General features: G+C 39.5%; 1 protein-coding gene across 1 annotated transcript in view; it reads left to right on the top strand.

Annotated features, from left to right (window-relative positions):
• The first annotated feature begins 4568 nt into the window (after positions 1-4568).
• The window catches only part of CSNK1G1 (casein kinase 1 gamma 1), a 141267-nt gene continuing 131218 nt past the window's right edge, over positions 4569-14617 (top strand). The window contains 1 exon segment of the mRNA NM_001038146.2: positions 4569-4803. The gene's annotated coding sequence lies outside the window, so the exon portion shown is untranslated.

The raw sequence follows: 14617 nt of genomic DNA on the forward strand, positions 1-14617 counted from the left end.
ACCTTTGAGGATAGCCTATGGAGGTGGGGAAGATTTTCACTGAATTCCCCAAAACTGGGAGGAGCGTTAGAAGCTATCTTATTCACCTCAAGCTGCCTATAGCTTTTCAGTAGATGGACTGTTTTATTAGCTGGCAGTGCTAATTGAAAATGCTATGAGTTAAAAATTTGATTTTTGGACTTTCCTGGTGATATAGTGGATAAGAATTCACCTGCCAATGCAGGGGACAAGGGTTCAATCCCTGGTCTGGGAAGAGTCCACATGCCTCAGAGTAACTAAGCCCATAACTACTGAGCCCGCTTGCTGCAACTACTGACACCTGTGCACTGGAAGCCTGTACTCTGCAACCAAAGCCATCATAACGAGAAGCCCATGCACCACAATGAAGAGTAGCCCCCGAATGCCAACCAAAAGAAATGAAAAAAACTTTTTTCTTTACTCCCCTCCTGTTCTTGGTTCTATCCTTGAAATAACAGAACAAGTTTCTCCTTTCCAAAACAAGCTTCAAGTATTTAATAATAGTTGTTATATCTTTAGCCTTCTCTTCCTAAGTCTAAACATTATATTGCTTATGTCACACGCATCCTAAGTGAGTTTCTATAAGTCCCTAGTGCAGGGGGCCATGCCTTGTGTGTTGTATATTGCTTAGGCAGATAAACAGTAAATCTAGCTTTTTCTTCTAACTGATACCAAGTATTCATTAATTTTGGTATCTTTATGTTTGTCTATTTTGTCTTTTGTATTTGGAGATGCCAATGGAAGTCTAAGAATATTTGAATATTTAAATATTAATCATTGATTAACAATATTGGGTTTCCAAAAAATAAACATTAGATAACCTAATTCTTTCTTAAATGATTACAAAGGACAATTTAAAAAATGACAAAAAGCTTTGAAGAGATTGAGAAAAAGGCTAGAGGTATCTTGTATTGATCTGAAGGATGGAGGTACACTGTTGACCTTGAAGGCTGTTTGAGATCTATCCTAGATTTGAGAGCACTGTCTTAATTATGGTTCATATTAAGAATATGGATTCCTGGGGACTTCCCTGGTGGTCCAGGGGTTAAGACTCTGCATTTCCATTACAGAGGTTGTGGGTTCTATCCCTGGTCAGGGAAGTAAGAGCCCACATGCTGCATGGCATGACCGAAATAAGTAAATAATAAAGTTTAAAAACTAAAAAGTTGATACGGATAATAGTTTTTAAAAAAAGACTATAGAGTTCTGTGATACTGCTCACAAAATCCTGAAAGTGTAGTTAAGCTCACATAGCTAGTTTTAGGTGTGGATTGTGCTATATAGTTATTTATTTGGATTTTAAAATATTTATCAATATTTTAGGTGGATTTACATACAATAAAATGCATATGTTTTCAGTGTACAAGTTTTCATAAATGTATACACATATACTATACATCTTTAGAGGTTTCCAAGTAATGAGTGTATTGAAAATGATGGAATTAAATAAGTCAAGTGATCATTTAGGAGTCAAGCCAGGTATTCATACACCTACACAAAACTGAATAATTTTTTAAAATTGTAAGAAGAGAGGGTGTAAATGCTACTGTATGTCATATTTCTTCAGACAACAGGAAAAATGAATGATGCATAGGAATTTGCAGTTTTATATTGGCTTAAACTACCAACTATTACCCAATAAAACATTTCTTTCTATAGAACAAATTTATTGTATTTATATTTTTAATATTTAAAGACATCTAAGTCCATCATAGTTTCATTTTAGATAAGTTGTTGCTCATTGGGCTTATTGTTTACTTTTCTAATTAAAAATTTTAAAATATTTAACCTGTTGGCAATTGAAATACCAAGCTCTATTTTGCTAATTACAGCCAGTGTATTTTTAAAGAACAATTAATTGTCCTTTAAGGCTGACTAGATGTACTCAGATTCTATTTGCATTTTGTTTGTGTATACTCCCACATGTATGTATGTCCAGGGCAAGGGTTGAAATGTTTTAGACTTCTTTAACAACCTACTACTGACATTTGAACCTGAAGTTATTTCCCTCAGGTTTTGCTGAATAGACTCTCTCTGGTGAACTAATTTAACACTGTCTCACATGTACAGGAAACTAACAGATCTGCTGTTTCTTTAAAATTACCAAAGCTCATTCCTCTGCCCTGGCTAGGTGGACAACTGTTCAATATTGGTGACTAAGGCTATCATAACCAGTAAAATTATCATGCCCAAATTATTAGGACCAATAGCCAGTAGTTGCAAAGACATTCACTGCCATGGACTAGAGCAGCGGTCCCCAACCTCTGGGATCTAATGCCTGATGATCTGAGGTGGAAGTGATGTAATAATAGTAGAAATAAAGTGCATAATAAACACAATGTGCTTGAATCATCCTAAAACCCTTCCCCCCAACCCAGGTAGGTGGAAAAATTGTCTTTCATGAAATTGGTGCCCAGCGCCAAAAAGGCTGGGGACTGTTGGACTAGAGAACAAATTGAGGAACTACTATTAAGCTTTATTGTGATCCACACAGTCAAAGGCTTTGGCATAGTCAATAAAGCAGAAATAGATGTTTTTCTGGAACTCTCTTCCTTTTTCCATGATCCAGCAATAAACCGTGGACAATTCTGAAAGAGATGGGAATACCAGACCACCTGACCTGCCTCTTGAGAAACCTGTATGCAGGTCAGGAAGCAACAGTTAGAACTGGACATGAAACAACAGACTGGTTCCAAATAGGAAAAGGAATACCTGAAGGCTGTATATTGTCACCCTGCTTATATAACTTATATGCAGAGTACATCATGAGAAACTCTGGGCTGGAAGAAGGACAAGCTGGAATCAAGATTGCCGGGAGAAATATCAATAACCTCAGATATGCAGATGACACCACCCTTATGGCAGAAAGTGAAGAGGAACTAAATAGCCTCTTGATGAAAGTGAAAGAGGAGAGTAAAAAAGTTGGCTTAAAGCTCAACATTCAGAAAACAAAGATCATGGCATCCGGTCCCATCACTTCATGGGAAATAGATGGGGAAACAGTGGAAACAGTGTCAGACTATTTTGGGGGGCTCGAAAATCACTGCAGATGGTGATTTCAGCCATGAAATTAAAAGACACTCACTCCTTGGAAGGAAAGTTATGACCAACCTAGATAGCATATTCAAAAGCAGAGACATTACTTTGCCAACAAAGGTTCATCTAGTCAAGGCTATGGTTTTTCCAGTGGTCATGTATGGATGTGAGAGTTGGACCATAACTGAGCGCCGAAGAATTGATGCTTTTGAACTGTGGTGTTGGAGAAGACTCTTGAGAGTCCCTTGGACTGCAAGGAGATCCAACCAGTCCATTCTAAAGGAGATCAGTCCTGGGTGTTCATTGGAAGGACTGATGCTGAAGCTGAAACTCCAGTACTTTGGCCACCTCATGCGAAGAGTTGACTCATTGGAAAAGACTGATGCTGGAAGGGCTTGGGGGCAGGAGGAGAAGGGGATGACAGAGGATGAGATGGCTGGATGGCATCACCGACTCGATGGACATGAGTTTGAGTGAACTCCGGGAGTTGGTGATGGATGGGGAGGCCTGGCATGCTGCAATTCATGGGGTCGCAGAGTCGGACATGACTGAGAGACTGAACTGAACTGATTAAGCTTTACTGCTTTTAAGCAGATCTGTTCAAGATGGGAAAGTTAAGCCAAAATGTTCACTCGTTTTTCTCTGAATGCCCGATTACACGTCTCTGAATATTTAACTGCCATAAACATATAGGTCATTTTTCTAAAAAGAGGATTAATTATGTAGATGGCTTTTGCTCCAAGAAGTGGTTTACCCAATATATTTCAAACTCAGATCACTTCAGCACAAGGCTATATGAGGTCTCTTGTTAACTTTTCTTGTCCACAGTACACGAATGAAAGTTTACTCTGAGTAGATTAAATGTCTTCCTCCTTCCCAAATTTGATTAGCGGCTTCCTTTGGCCTCTTCTCATTGTTTCTTTTAAGAATTAATTATTTCCAGGTTATACACAAGCAAGTGCAAACCTTACAAAAGAGAAGATGGGTGAAACTTTCTCACCATTGGGTTTCAGGGGCTTGTCACGTGGGAACGAAGTGCATGAAAAAGGTTTTATAACGGAAGAAATTCAAAAGCCCAGTTGAAACATAACTGAAAATCCACAAGAGGGAGATGCTTGCTAAACCGCCAGAAAGTAACTCCCTGGAGGGACCTGAGAGAGCCTTAGGAGGAGTCAATAGGTTCGCCCGGGATTCAGGGAGGGAGGAACAAGGAGTAAATCGTGGCTGGGGGCTCGTAGGGGGAATACAAGCGAAGGGAAAAGCAGAATTGGCTTCGTGACTTTGGCAGCGAAGCTGGTTCTCCGTTCAAGACCAGGAGCAGAAGGTAAGAGTGTATTACCCAAGTGGAGCATACGTTCCCAGTTACCTCCTGATGGTCCCAGAAGTAATGGGGACGGTTGTCTTCGAAGGCGCTTCCGCTTAGCAACCCCACGCGGTTGCTAAGGAGGGGCGATGGCGGGGATGACCCGGAAGTGGTGTTGTCCCCTTCTCACTGCCGGCTTTAAGTTTGTCCTATCGGGAGGGCCAGGGTGCTCTGCGCTGGGCCGAGGGTGGGGCCAGCGCTAGAGGTTCCGGATCGGCTTCAGCCGCCCCTCGGCTCCTCGCCTTACCCCTCCCCTCCCGCGCCTCTCCTCCCTCCCTTTCCTGGGAAGAGAGAAGCCAACGCTGCGGGTGGGTAGAGAAGCACTCGGCGCCTCCGGGAGGGGACTGCGCCCGCCCCATCTGAGTCCCGAAGCACGGCCAGACCAGGTACGCGCTCCGTCTTCGACGGGGTCCAGGAGGCTGGAGCCTGAGAGTGTGTGTGTATCTGGGGGCTTGTGGGGGGCCCCCTTCTCCAAATCGCGGAGGGGAGCACGGAGATACTGGGTGGGGCGGAGGCCGGCGTGTGTAACTGTAGAGGGTTGCGGAGGTGGAATGGAAGGGTTGGGGGGTCACGGCTGACGGAGAGTTTCGGGCGGTCCGGTCGAGGTTGCGGAGGAGGCGCCCCCTCGTATACTGAAGACTTCGGCCGATGTGGACCGGGAGTTTGCCACCTGGAGGGTTATCTCTGAAAGAGGGGGGCATCCTCTGGGTCCAAAAGGAGAGCCCGGACCCTGGCGGGGTAGATGGGGCAATCGCATACTTCCATTGCCCGACTCTTCTGCCCACCTCGCTGGGATAGAGCCCGGCTTCTAGGGTTGTGGGGGTTGTGAGTCGGCTGGGCACCGCGGGGAGCCGCCCTTGGCAGAGCTAGGGCAGTAGAGTGGGTTAGGAGACCTCCCTCCTCACAACTTCCGTGCGCTTCCCCCACTTCTTCCTTTACTGCTCTCTAGCCCCAGTATCTTTACAGGAGCGGTCCCTCACTCCCCAAGTGGTGCAAGCATCACAGAGTAAAAGAAAGAGGGTGGAACTGGGTTTGTTTCCCATAAATGATGCTTCGAATGTTTGGGAAGTGCCAGATTGACATAGTCAACCAAGTCTCCTAGATCAGTATTAAGTCTGGTCTGAATTTTAGAAAAGTGCAAGCCTGAAAAGCACCAACCTAGAGTCTAGTCTGGCATATCCTTGTTTAGTAGGTATGCATGTTTATAACAAACAGAGTTGGGGGACCTTCAAAACATAGAGGTCTAAGCGAGACATGTTGAGGCAAGCCTTTGCCAACATCTTTCTTACCTGCCAGTTAGCTTGCCCTAGTTTAAATGAAGCAGAAAGATCCTCTTCATTTATATTTCGATCAGAGACTGAGTTGTAGGTTCTTTGTGGTTATAGATGTATCAGAATAGAGACGTGAACGTTCAAAGAGAGAGAGAGACAAGGTTCCCTGCTTTTGAGCCTATCTCTTAATCTTTTAAGGAGATAATTGTGGTCAAGTGGAAGTATTGGCTTTGAGGTTAGGCAAATCTGGGATTGAACCAGGACTGCCTCTGGATAGTTGCTGACCTTGGGTTAAGTCATGGAACCTAGCAGAGATTCAGTTTCTCCATATGTAATATGAGTTAGAATTCTAATCAGTTTTATAAAAGGGGGGGTTAATGTATTTAAATAATAGCTTTAAATGAAAGCACCTTCCATTTGAAAGATGAATTATGAATAATCTTACACAGTCAGGGCAGCCCAGTTTTGTGGAATGAGGTTTGAGATAGGAGAAGAACTGGATGATGTTCCAAATCATGTATACACAGCAGGACTTTGATTAGCTTCTAGATATTGATCATAAGTAGCGTGAAACTCAGTTGTTAGTAGTTTCTTAAAACTCTGAAAAATAAAGCAGAATGTGTGCATTAACTGAAATAACCAAGAATGTTTCAGAGGTTTTTTTTTTTTCAGATTTGTGATGTGTATAGTATGGATTGATAAGTAAAACATTGTAAAATTTATAATGTATATAAATCTTAATTAACATCACATATTTCTGGAGAGAATTAAAATTGGGGCATAAAATAGAAAGTAGTTGTAATTTTAAGAATAAAATCAACACAAGGAGCCATGACTCATCTTGGAGTTAAACTGTTTGCAAAACTTAGATATGTGTAATATATGTAAAATAAGTGAAATGGAATGAAGCTCTGCCCTTAAGTCTTTTGTGATGATGATGTAGAAATATATCTCAGAAACATGAAATCTTTGTTAATTTGTTTTGTAGATTTTAAAATGATAGTTAATTTGTAACCTGTTGTATGTCAGATTTTGAGCTCATGTAGTTTGCTTTTTGGTGTAACTTAAAATTAGTAATTTTGAGGGGTGGGGGAGGTTATGCAGAGTGGCCTACAGGATCTTGTTCCCTGTGCATGGGTGTTTAGTTGTGTCGGACTCTTTGTGACCTCATGGACAGTAGCTCTCCAGACTCTGTCCATGGGATTCTCCAGGCAAGAATGCTGGAGTTGTTTGCCATTTCCTCCTCCAGAGGTCTTCCCGACCCAGGGATTGAACTTCATGTCTCCTGCGTTAGCAGGCAGCTTCTTAACGACTGAGCCACCTGGGAAGCCCTTAGTTCCCTGACCAGGGATCAAACTTCTATCCCTGCAGTAAAGTACGAAGTCCTAACTATGGGATCACCAGGGAATTCCTGGTAATTTTTAATTTTTAAATGTACTTTATACTCAACAGATAAATCAAATAACTTGCTTTAATAATAGTTTTTTTGTGTGTGAAAAGTGGTTACAAAATGTGTAATTCAGTATTACTTTTTAGAGAAGTTTATAGGTTTTCCATAATTTTGAGAGAATTTTCAAATATATTTCTTCTTTGTGTTTTTCTTAAACAAAGTTGAATTTTTTTTTTAAATAAAACTGTCCAGCTATGTTGCATGCTCGTTGAGGTAGAAATACTATTTAAAATTTTATCCGTCACTGCAGCTACATAATAGGCACCCAATAGATATTGGTCAAATTGATAACTGGATGGATATATTTTAAATTATTGATAAGATACTTATACTATTTTTTAAAGAATTGAAATTATGTTTTTACTATCGTCGTGGACTTTTTGTAAGGTTATTCACCTTTCTAAGTGGCTTTTCTGAGATTGTAAAGTCTTTACTATATATCTAAACATTTAACGGTTTTCCTGGATCATTATTTTTCAGCATCTTTGAATCTTAAAGTTGAGATCATATTATCTTGCTTTGGTAAAGCCATGAGAAGCTCTCATTTTTTTTTCTCTATCTTCTCATAAAACTTAAATAATTTATTTTGGTATAAGACATAGGATACTAGCTGTAAAAAGATATATCAGAAATGTGGGCAGTAGTAGAGACTGTTACATGTGATACTTTTCTCAATGACCTTTTCCACTTAAACAATGTATGTGGCCATTCCACGAATGTTTGCAGTTGTCATTTATGGAATTTGCTTGTCAGGAAATCTAAAAATGACTAAACCTTCCTTTAACGTCTGTCTCTTGGATGATCTCAGAAAGCCTTAGGAAAGATGGGGAAGGTTTATATAGCATACTAGAATATATAATGAACAAAGTACAGTTAACTTTATTGGTGTTGCCAAACCAGAAGTGAATTACTGTGGAAATGTTTCAGAAATGCCAGGCAATGCTTTACTCAAACCAAATGAGTATTCTTCCAGAGCTTGTTTCTATTTTAGAGCTTATTTCTCTTTGGAGCTATGATTTGGTCTCTAGTAAGGATAAATAATCATCGTATACAGAAAAAAAAGGCTGATATCATAGACAGACTTTATTCTCACCAGTCTTGATAGAAACTGCTTCAGTGGCCTCAGATAAATGAAAGTAGATTTTCATGAAAGAACTTTAGAATTTGTGGAAGGATAGTTTTTCTCTATTTAACATCTAACTTGTCTCTACTCATTTCTGCCTAATATAGAAGCTGGGAAGAAAAAAAAAAGAATTTACTTCAAAATTAGCATTTTATGTTTTGTAGGTTAATTATTTGGAGAGCTAAATTGGATTTTGACATTATTGAGATTTTGTTCAAGATGGACTCGGGAAAAAAAATTAAAAGAGATGCCATCTGTTTCAGATTCCTATTCCCTCACCCCTTCATGTTTTGTGGCTTTGAATTCATCAGATTTTTTTTTTTCAAAAATCAAACCCCTCAGTAGATGTAGGTTATATAATTTCAGTTGTATCAGTGAACATGTAGCTAAAAGAACTTGCATTTATATTGAGTTACACAGAAAGATCTCAGAGGTTGGTTAAAAGTAATTGTTATTTCAAACTATCTGAACATTATATACCTTCCTACATCTTTGTTATCATTTGCTTAATAAATCATTCTTGTCATTACTGCTTGCCACTTATGGGTGGAAGCTGCTAAAAAAAATGGATTATGGAGATATATAATAAATCCTTTTTTCCCTCTGTTACAACTGGAAGAGAAGCTTCTTCTGGAAGAAGATTTTTTTAATTTACTGATGAATCCACTTAAACTTATTCTTTTTTTCTTTATTTATTTTCCATCTTTTGGCCTCACCTCATGACATGTAGGATCTCTTTTTTTCCCTGATCAGGGATCGAATCCAAGCCCACTGCATTGGAAGCACGGAGTCTTAGCCACTGGATTACCAGGGGACATCCCTAAATGTATTCTTTTAATAGTGAGTTTTGCCTTGTTGTTTTGGAGAAGGCAATGGCACCCCACTCCAGTACTCTTCTTGCCTGGAAAATGGACGGAGGAGCCTGGTAGGGTGCAGTCCATGGGGTCGCTAAGAGTCGGACACGACTGAGCAACTTCCCTTTCACTTTTCGCTTTCATGCATTGGAATAGAAAATGGCAACCCACTCCAGTGTTCTTGCCTGGAGAATCCCAGGGACGGGAGAGACTGGTGGGCTGCCGTCTATGGGGTCGCACAGAGTCGGACACGACTGAAGTGACTCAGCAGCAGCAGCAGCCTTGTTGTTTACTTGCTAAGTCGTGTCCAACTCTGCGACCCCATGGACTGTAGCCTGCCAGGCTCCTCTGTCTGTAGGATTTCCCAGGCAAGAATATTGGAGTGGGTTGTCATTTCCTTCTCCAAGGGATCTTCTTGAACCAGGGATTAATCACGCCTCCTGTGTCTTCTGCATTGGCAGGCGAATTCTATACTACTGGGCCACCTGGGAAGCCCATGTGGATGTCCAATTGTTTTATTAAAATATTTTCTATCCTAACATGTTAATGTGGTATTTTTTAAAAAAGACTTTATTTATTTATTTTTGGCCACACAGCATGGGAGATCTTAGTTCCTCTACCAGGGACTGAACCCACACCCCCTGCAGTAGAAGGTTGGAATCTTAACTGCTGGACCACTGGGGAGTCCCAAGACTATTTTTTAGAGCAGTTTTAGGTTCACAGGAAAGTTGAGAGGAAGGTACAGAGATTTCCTATCTACTCTCTGTTCCCACACATGCATAGCCTCCCCCATTATCTATATTCTCTACCCAAGTAGTACATTTGTTATAATTATGAACCTACATTGATACATAATCTCCCAAAGTCCATAGTTTAATTTAGGATTGATTCTTTGTACTGTACATACTATGGGTTTGGAAACATGTGTAGTAACATTTATCCATTGTAATAATATACAGAGTATTTTCAATGCCTGAAAATCCTCTGTGCTCTGCCAATTTATCCCTCCCACCACCCTAATTCTTGGGTAGTTTTTTCTTTTTTAGAAATAAAATGAATAAAATAATTCCTGGGGGTGGTTTTGAAATGAGATTTTTCTAACATTTTGAGATGTAATTGTTCAGTCTTGAGTTTGCATTTCAGAAAGGTTGATGCTGGGTCATTAGGTGTTAATTGACAGGTGCTGTAATTCTTTGAGATATGTAATGGGGCATTAGGAAATGTGAACTAAATGTACTTTCCACATAGCAATTGCAGGTGGTAAGGAGGCTTGATAAGAGATCTGAGTTGAGGAGTTTTGAACTGTTACTAAAGTTAAGGTCTTTTGCCGCTTGCATTTCATCGTCGTGCAGGTTTTGGCTATACGGACTGCTTTTGGCTGTCCTCTCCTGGGTCATCTTCCTATTGCAGTTGTTGAAGGCCATCCAGAAACCTGAGCTGGCAAAGTCTGAGTAGAAGGGACATCATAGGTGCTGCTGTAGCTGCCTGGTATTTCAAATTCGGATTCAGAGTGGAAATAACTATTTTAAAAGTAATAAAATGCTGTCCTGACGCACTGTTTCTCACATAGCCCAAGTAGTAATTGTTAGAATCCTCTTTCAGTTGGCTTTATAACTGTCCTGTCCTGGTTTTCTAGGACACCTATTTTCCAACACGCTTTAACCTTAAATTGGTATTGTGACATCCAAATATTCCAGTCATCTAGACTATGACGCAAAAAATGTGTACGCAAAAACTGTTTAAAAACTCCATGCTTGATGGATTTTGTTTCCTTTTTCACCTAGTTGAATAAAACAGACCTGAGGAACGATCTGTTTGTGTGAAAGCACTTAGGTTTTCCAAAGATAGATGCTCTCCCAATCAATCAATACATAAATAAGCTCGTTTAGCCTTTAATAGGATCCATCTGGTTAATGCTTATGTTTCTTGAGTTTCAGAGATTATGGAATCATAAAGTAAAAGAAAACTTGGAAATGGTCTAGTTAGACTTTCTCATTTTACAGCTGAGATTACTTAAGTATAGAGAGACTGAGACTTGATCTAGATTGTATAGCTGATGAATCACACTGGAACCCAAGTCTCCTGACTTCTATTCCAGTTGTTTCTGATATAATATACCAGTTTGTTCTCTTAATGAAGATAAATGATTTTGTAAGAAGTAAAATTTCCAAGAAATTTAAGTAGACTGTTAAATAACTACAGAATTAAAATTAAGGTATTTAGTTGAAATCCTAAATTAATTAGTTAATTTATGAAGTGTTGAGTTAGTATTTTTAAATACAAGGTGTCACTGGATCTTTAGTTATAAGCAAATTTATTACTTTTCATATTCTAGATAGAAATCAACCAGTTCAAAAATAATGATATTATAGCCTATATTTAGCAAGCACATATTTGACTGCATTAAAATGAATCTTAATGTATTTTTTCTTTGTGCAGTGGAGATAATCTGTTAATATTTAATGTCATAAAGCAACAGTGGAGTTCTACTTTATGTAGTGCTATATTTATAAAACTAGAGTGGAGTGTTATGTAAAACTGAAAGTACAGATTAATTTAATATGCATCTGGTGAATTCAGGGCTTGAAGGATGCACATCTGTTGAGAAAACAAATCATAGAACTATTCAGAGCTTCAGCATCTTTAAATATGTGGGCTTTGATTCTCTTTAACTGTTTTGAAACAGTCTTTAATGGATTTAGAAAAGGCCATTTGCTCTAAGGAAGCAACTATGAAGCCATTTATGATGCTATTAATCATTTTATTATTCTTCACAGCATTTTGATACATTAATTTTTTTTCAGTTTATTTATTGGGGGAGGAAGGAGTTAAATGACTCACAGTAACAAAATGAGTTTGTTGCAGAACTGTATTTCAAAAAAGGAGGGAGTATAGTTTCCTGAACTGGATAGAGTAGAAGTATTTAAAGCTCTGAATTTCAGTTTGAATGCACAATCGGTGAGGAAACACTCTGAGTTCCTACTGTGTATTATCATTGTACAAGTATTGTAGTTATGGAGGAGGAAATGGCAACCCACTCCAGTGTTCTTGCCTGGAGAATCCCAGGGATGGGGGAGCCTGGTGGACTGCCGTCTCTGAGGTCGCACAGAGTCGGACACGACTGAAGTGACTTAGCAGTATTGTAGTTAAGATGGAACTTCAAGATATAATCATTGATCAAGCTTGAGAGTGAATTTAAAATGAAAGGTGGAGAGTAACATGATTTCATATGTAACCAAGTGCAAACTTGTTACACTCTAATAGCACTATAGGAATTTGGGGGGGAGAAAATTCAGTGAGCCTTCATTAATTCTGATGGGAAGAAGATTGAAGGTAAAGTAGGGATCTCAACTTTGCTGCTTATTAAAATCACATGGGGACTCTTGTCCCAGGATCAGTTGAACCAGAATCTCAGGGTTGGGACATTCATAGTTTTTTGTTTTGGGGCCGCACTGTGCACCTTGTGGGATCTTAGTTCCCTGACCAGGGATTGAACCTGTGCCGCTGTCCTGAACACTGGACTGCCAGGGACTTCCCCTACTCCTAGTTTTTAAAATCCTCCCCAAGGTGATTGTAATGTGCAGGGGGTGTTGAAAACCACAGGCTTTAAGGATGGGTATGATTTGGATAGTCAGGAAAGTATTTCGGGGCAGCAGAGTTATAGCAGGGTCAGGACAGTTGGGCACACCCTGTAAAACTAATGAAAGTTGTATATTCGGTTTAGGTAATAGGGAGAAATAAGACTAAGGAGGCAGAACAAAAGTATGAAAATGTTAGTCAGTCATGTCTGACTCTTCTCGAGCCCTTGGACTGTAGCCTGCCAGGCACTTCTGTCCATGGAATTCTCCAGGCAAGAATACTGAAGTGGGTTGCCATTTACTCCTCTAGGGGATCTTCTCAACCCAGGGATTGAACCTGGGTCTCCCGCATTGCAGGCAAATTCGTTAACCACCTGGGCCACCAGGGAAGCCCTTAAGGAGGCAGAAGGGTCCTATTTTAAGCAATACTTCTCAAAGTGTAATTCCTCAACCAACAGCCTCAGAATCACCTGGAAATTCATTATGAAGCAAATTCTGAGGCTCTGCTTGCTACTTGCTGAATTGGAAACTTCAGGAGTAGATTCCAACAATGTTTTTAACAAGCAATCCGTATGATTCCAATGTACACTAGAGTTTGAGAACAGCAGTTAACAGAGGCTGACGAAAGGCAGAGAATATTAGATTTGATGTCTAGTAAGTGACACATTGAAGGTTTTTTCAGCTGGGGAGTAACAGGATGTATATATATGCAAGGTAAATCTGATTATGATGTGCATATCCTTTGGACTAAAAGAGGAATGAAGAAAGCCAGTTGAGGAGGTACAGACATAATCTAGTGGATATAATCTGGCAGTGACAGCCTGTCCTAGGAAAATCTTAGTGAAAACACAGAGCAGTAATAATAGTGGTGGCAGTTTAGCGTTTGTTATATGATAAGAGTTTGCTCAATGCTTTGGACACATTCTCACAGCAAGCCTCTGAGGTGTAACTGTTATTCCCATTATACAGATCAGAAAGTGAGGCAAAAAAAGGAAGGTTACCACCAGCTTTCACACTGTTGATAAGTGGGAGACACAGGATGTCAAGCTCAAGTACTTGTGCCTCTTGAAGAAAAAACTTATGGTACCTGGAGACTAACTGGAGTTCAGGAGATAAACAAGGCTCAGAGAAGTTTCAGTCCTTGGTGACAGATAGCAAGGGGAAGTGACTGTCAGAAGGGAAATAGTCCTTATAGTGAGTACTGGCTAAGTCATTCAGCCCATTTGAAACTATATTGTAAAAGTGATCATGAGAAATAATGGAAATTTTTGTATTGTGCTTTTTAAGTATAAAGTCCAAAGTAAGTTGGGATAGCTGAGTTTCTGAGTTTTGTTTGGTCTTTTTGCTCATGGTGAGTAAGTTTAAAACCTCATTGACAAAAAAAAAAAAACCTCATTGAGCTTTCAAAAAATATCTTTTAGATTTTAGTGTAGATAAATCTTTGAGTAAATTATACCTGAGAAGCTTTCTGTAAAACCACTCTTCTCTTTCTAGAGAAATATTGTGATTTAGGGAAAGGTTAGGAACATCTTCAGATAGTTTAAGAAATATTTGTGTTACTTTGTTTTAGTTGGGAAGCAGTCAATATTGATAGTAAAATAACTTGACATGTTTGGGTACTTGTTTTCATAAAAGGTTATCAGTTATTCATCGAGATAAAATTGACATAATATAAAATCAGCCATTTTAAAGTGCACAACTTAGTGGCATTTGCTACATTCAGTGTTGTGCAAACCATAACCTTTATATAGTTTCAAAACATTTACATCATTCCAAAAGGAAAATTCCCAAACCTGTTAAGCAGTTGCTCCCTGTTCCTCTCTCCCTCCAGCCGCTGGCAAACACTCATCGGCCTCCTACCACCATGGTTTACCTAGGTTGGGTATTTCATATAAATGGGATCATATGGTATGTTACCTTTTGT

Source organism: Bos taurus, chromosome 10 (assembly GCF_002263795.3).
Source record: "Bos taurus isolate L1 Dominette 01449 registration number 42190680 breed Hereford chromosome 10, ARS-UCD2.0, whole genome shotgun sequence".
Taxonomy (NCBI): domain Eukaryota; kingdom Metazoa; phylum Chordata; class Mammalia; order Artiodactyla; family Bovidae; genus Bos; species Bos taurus.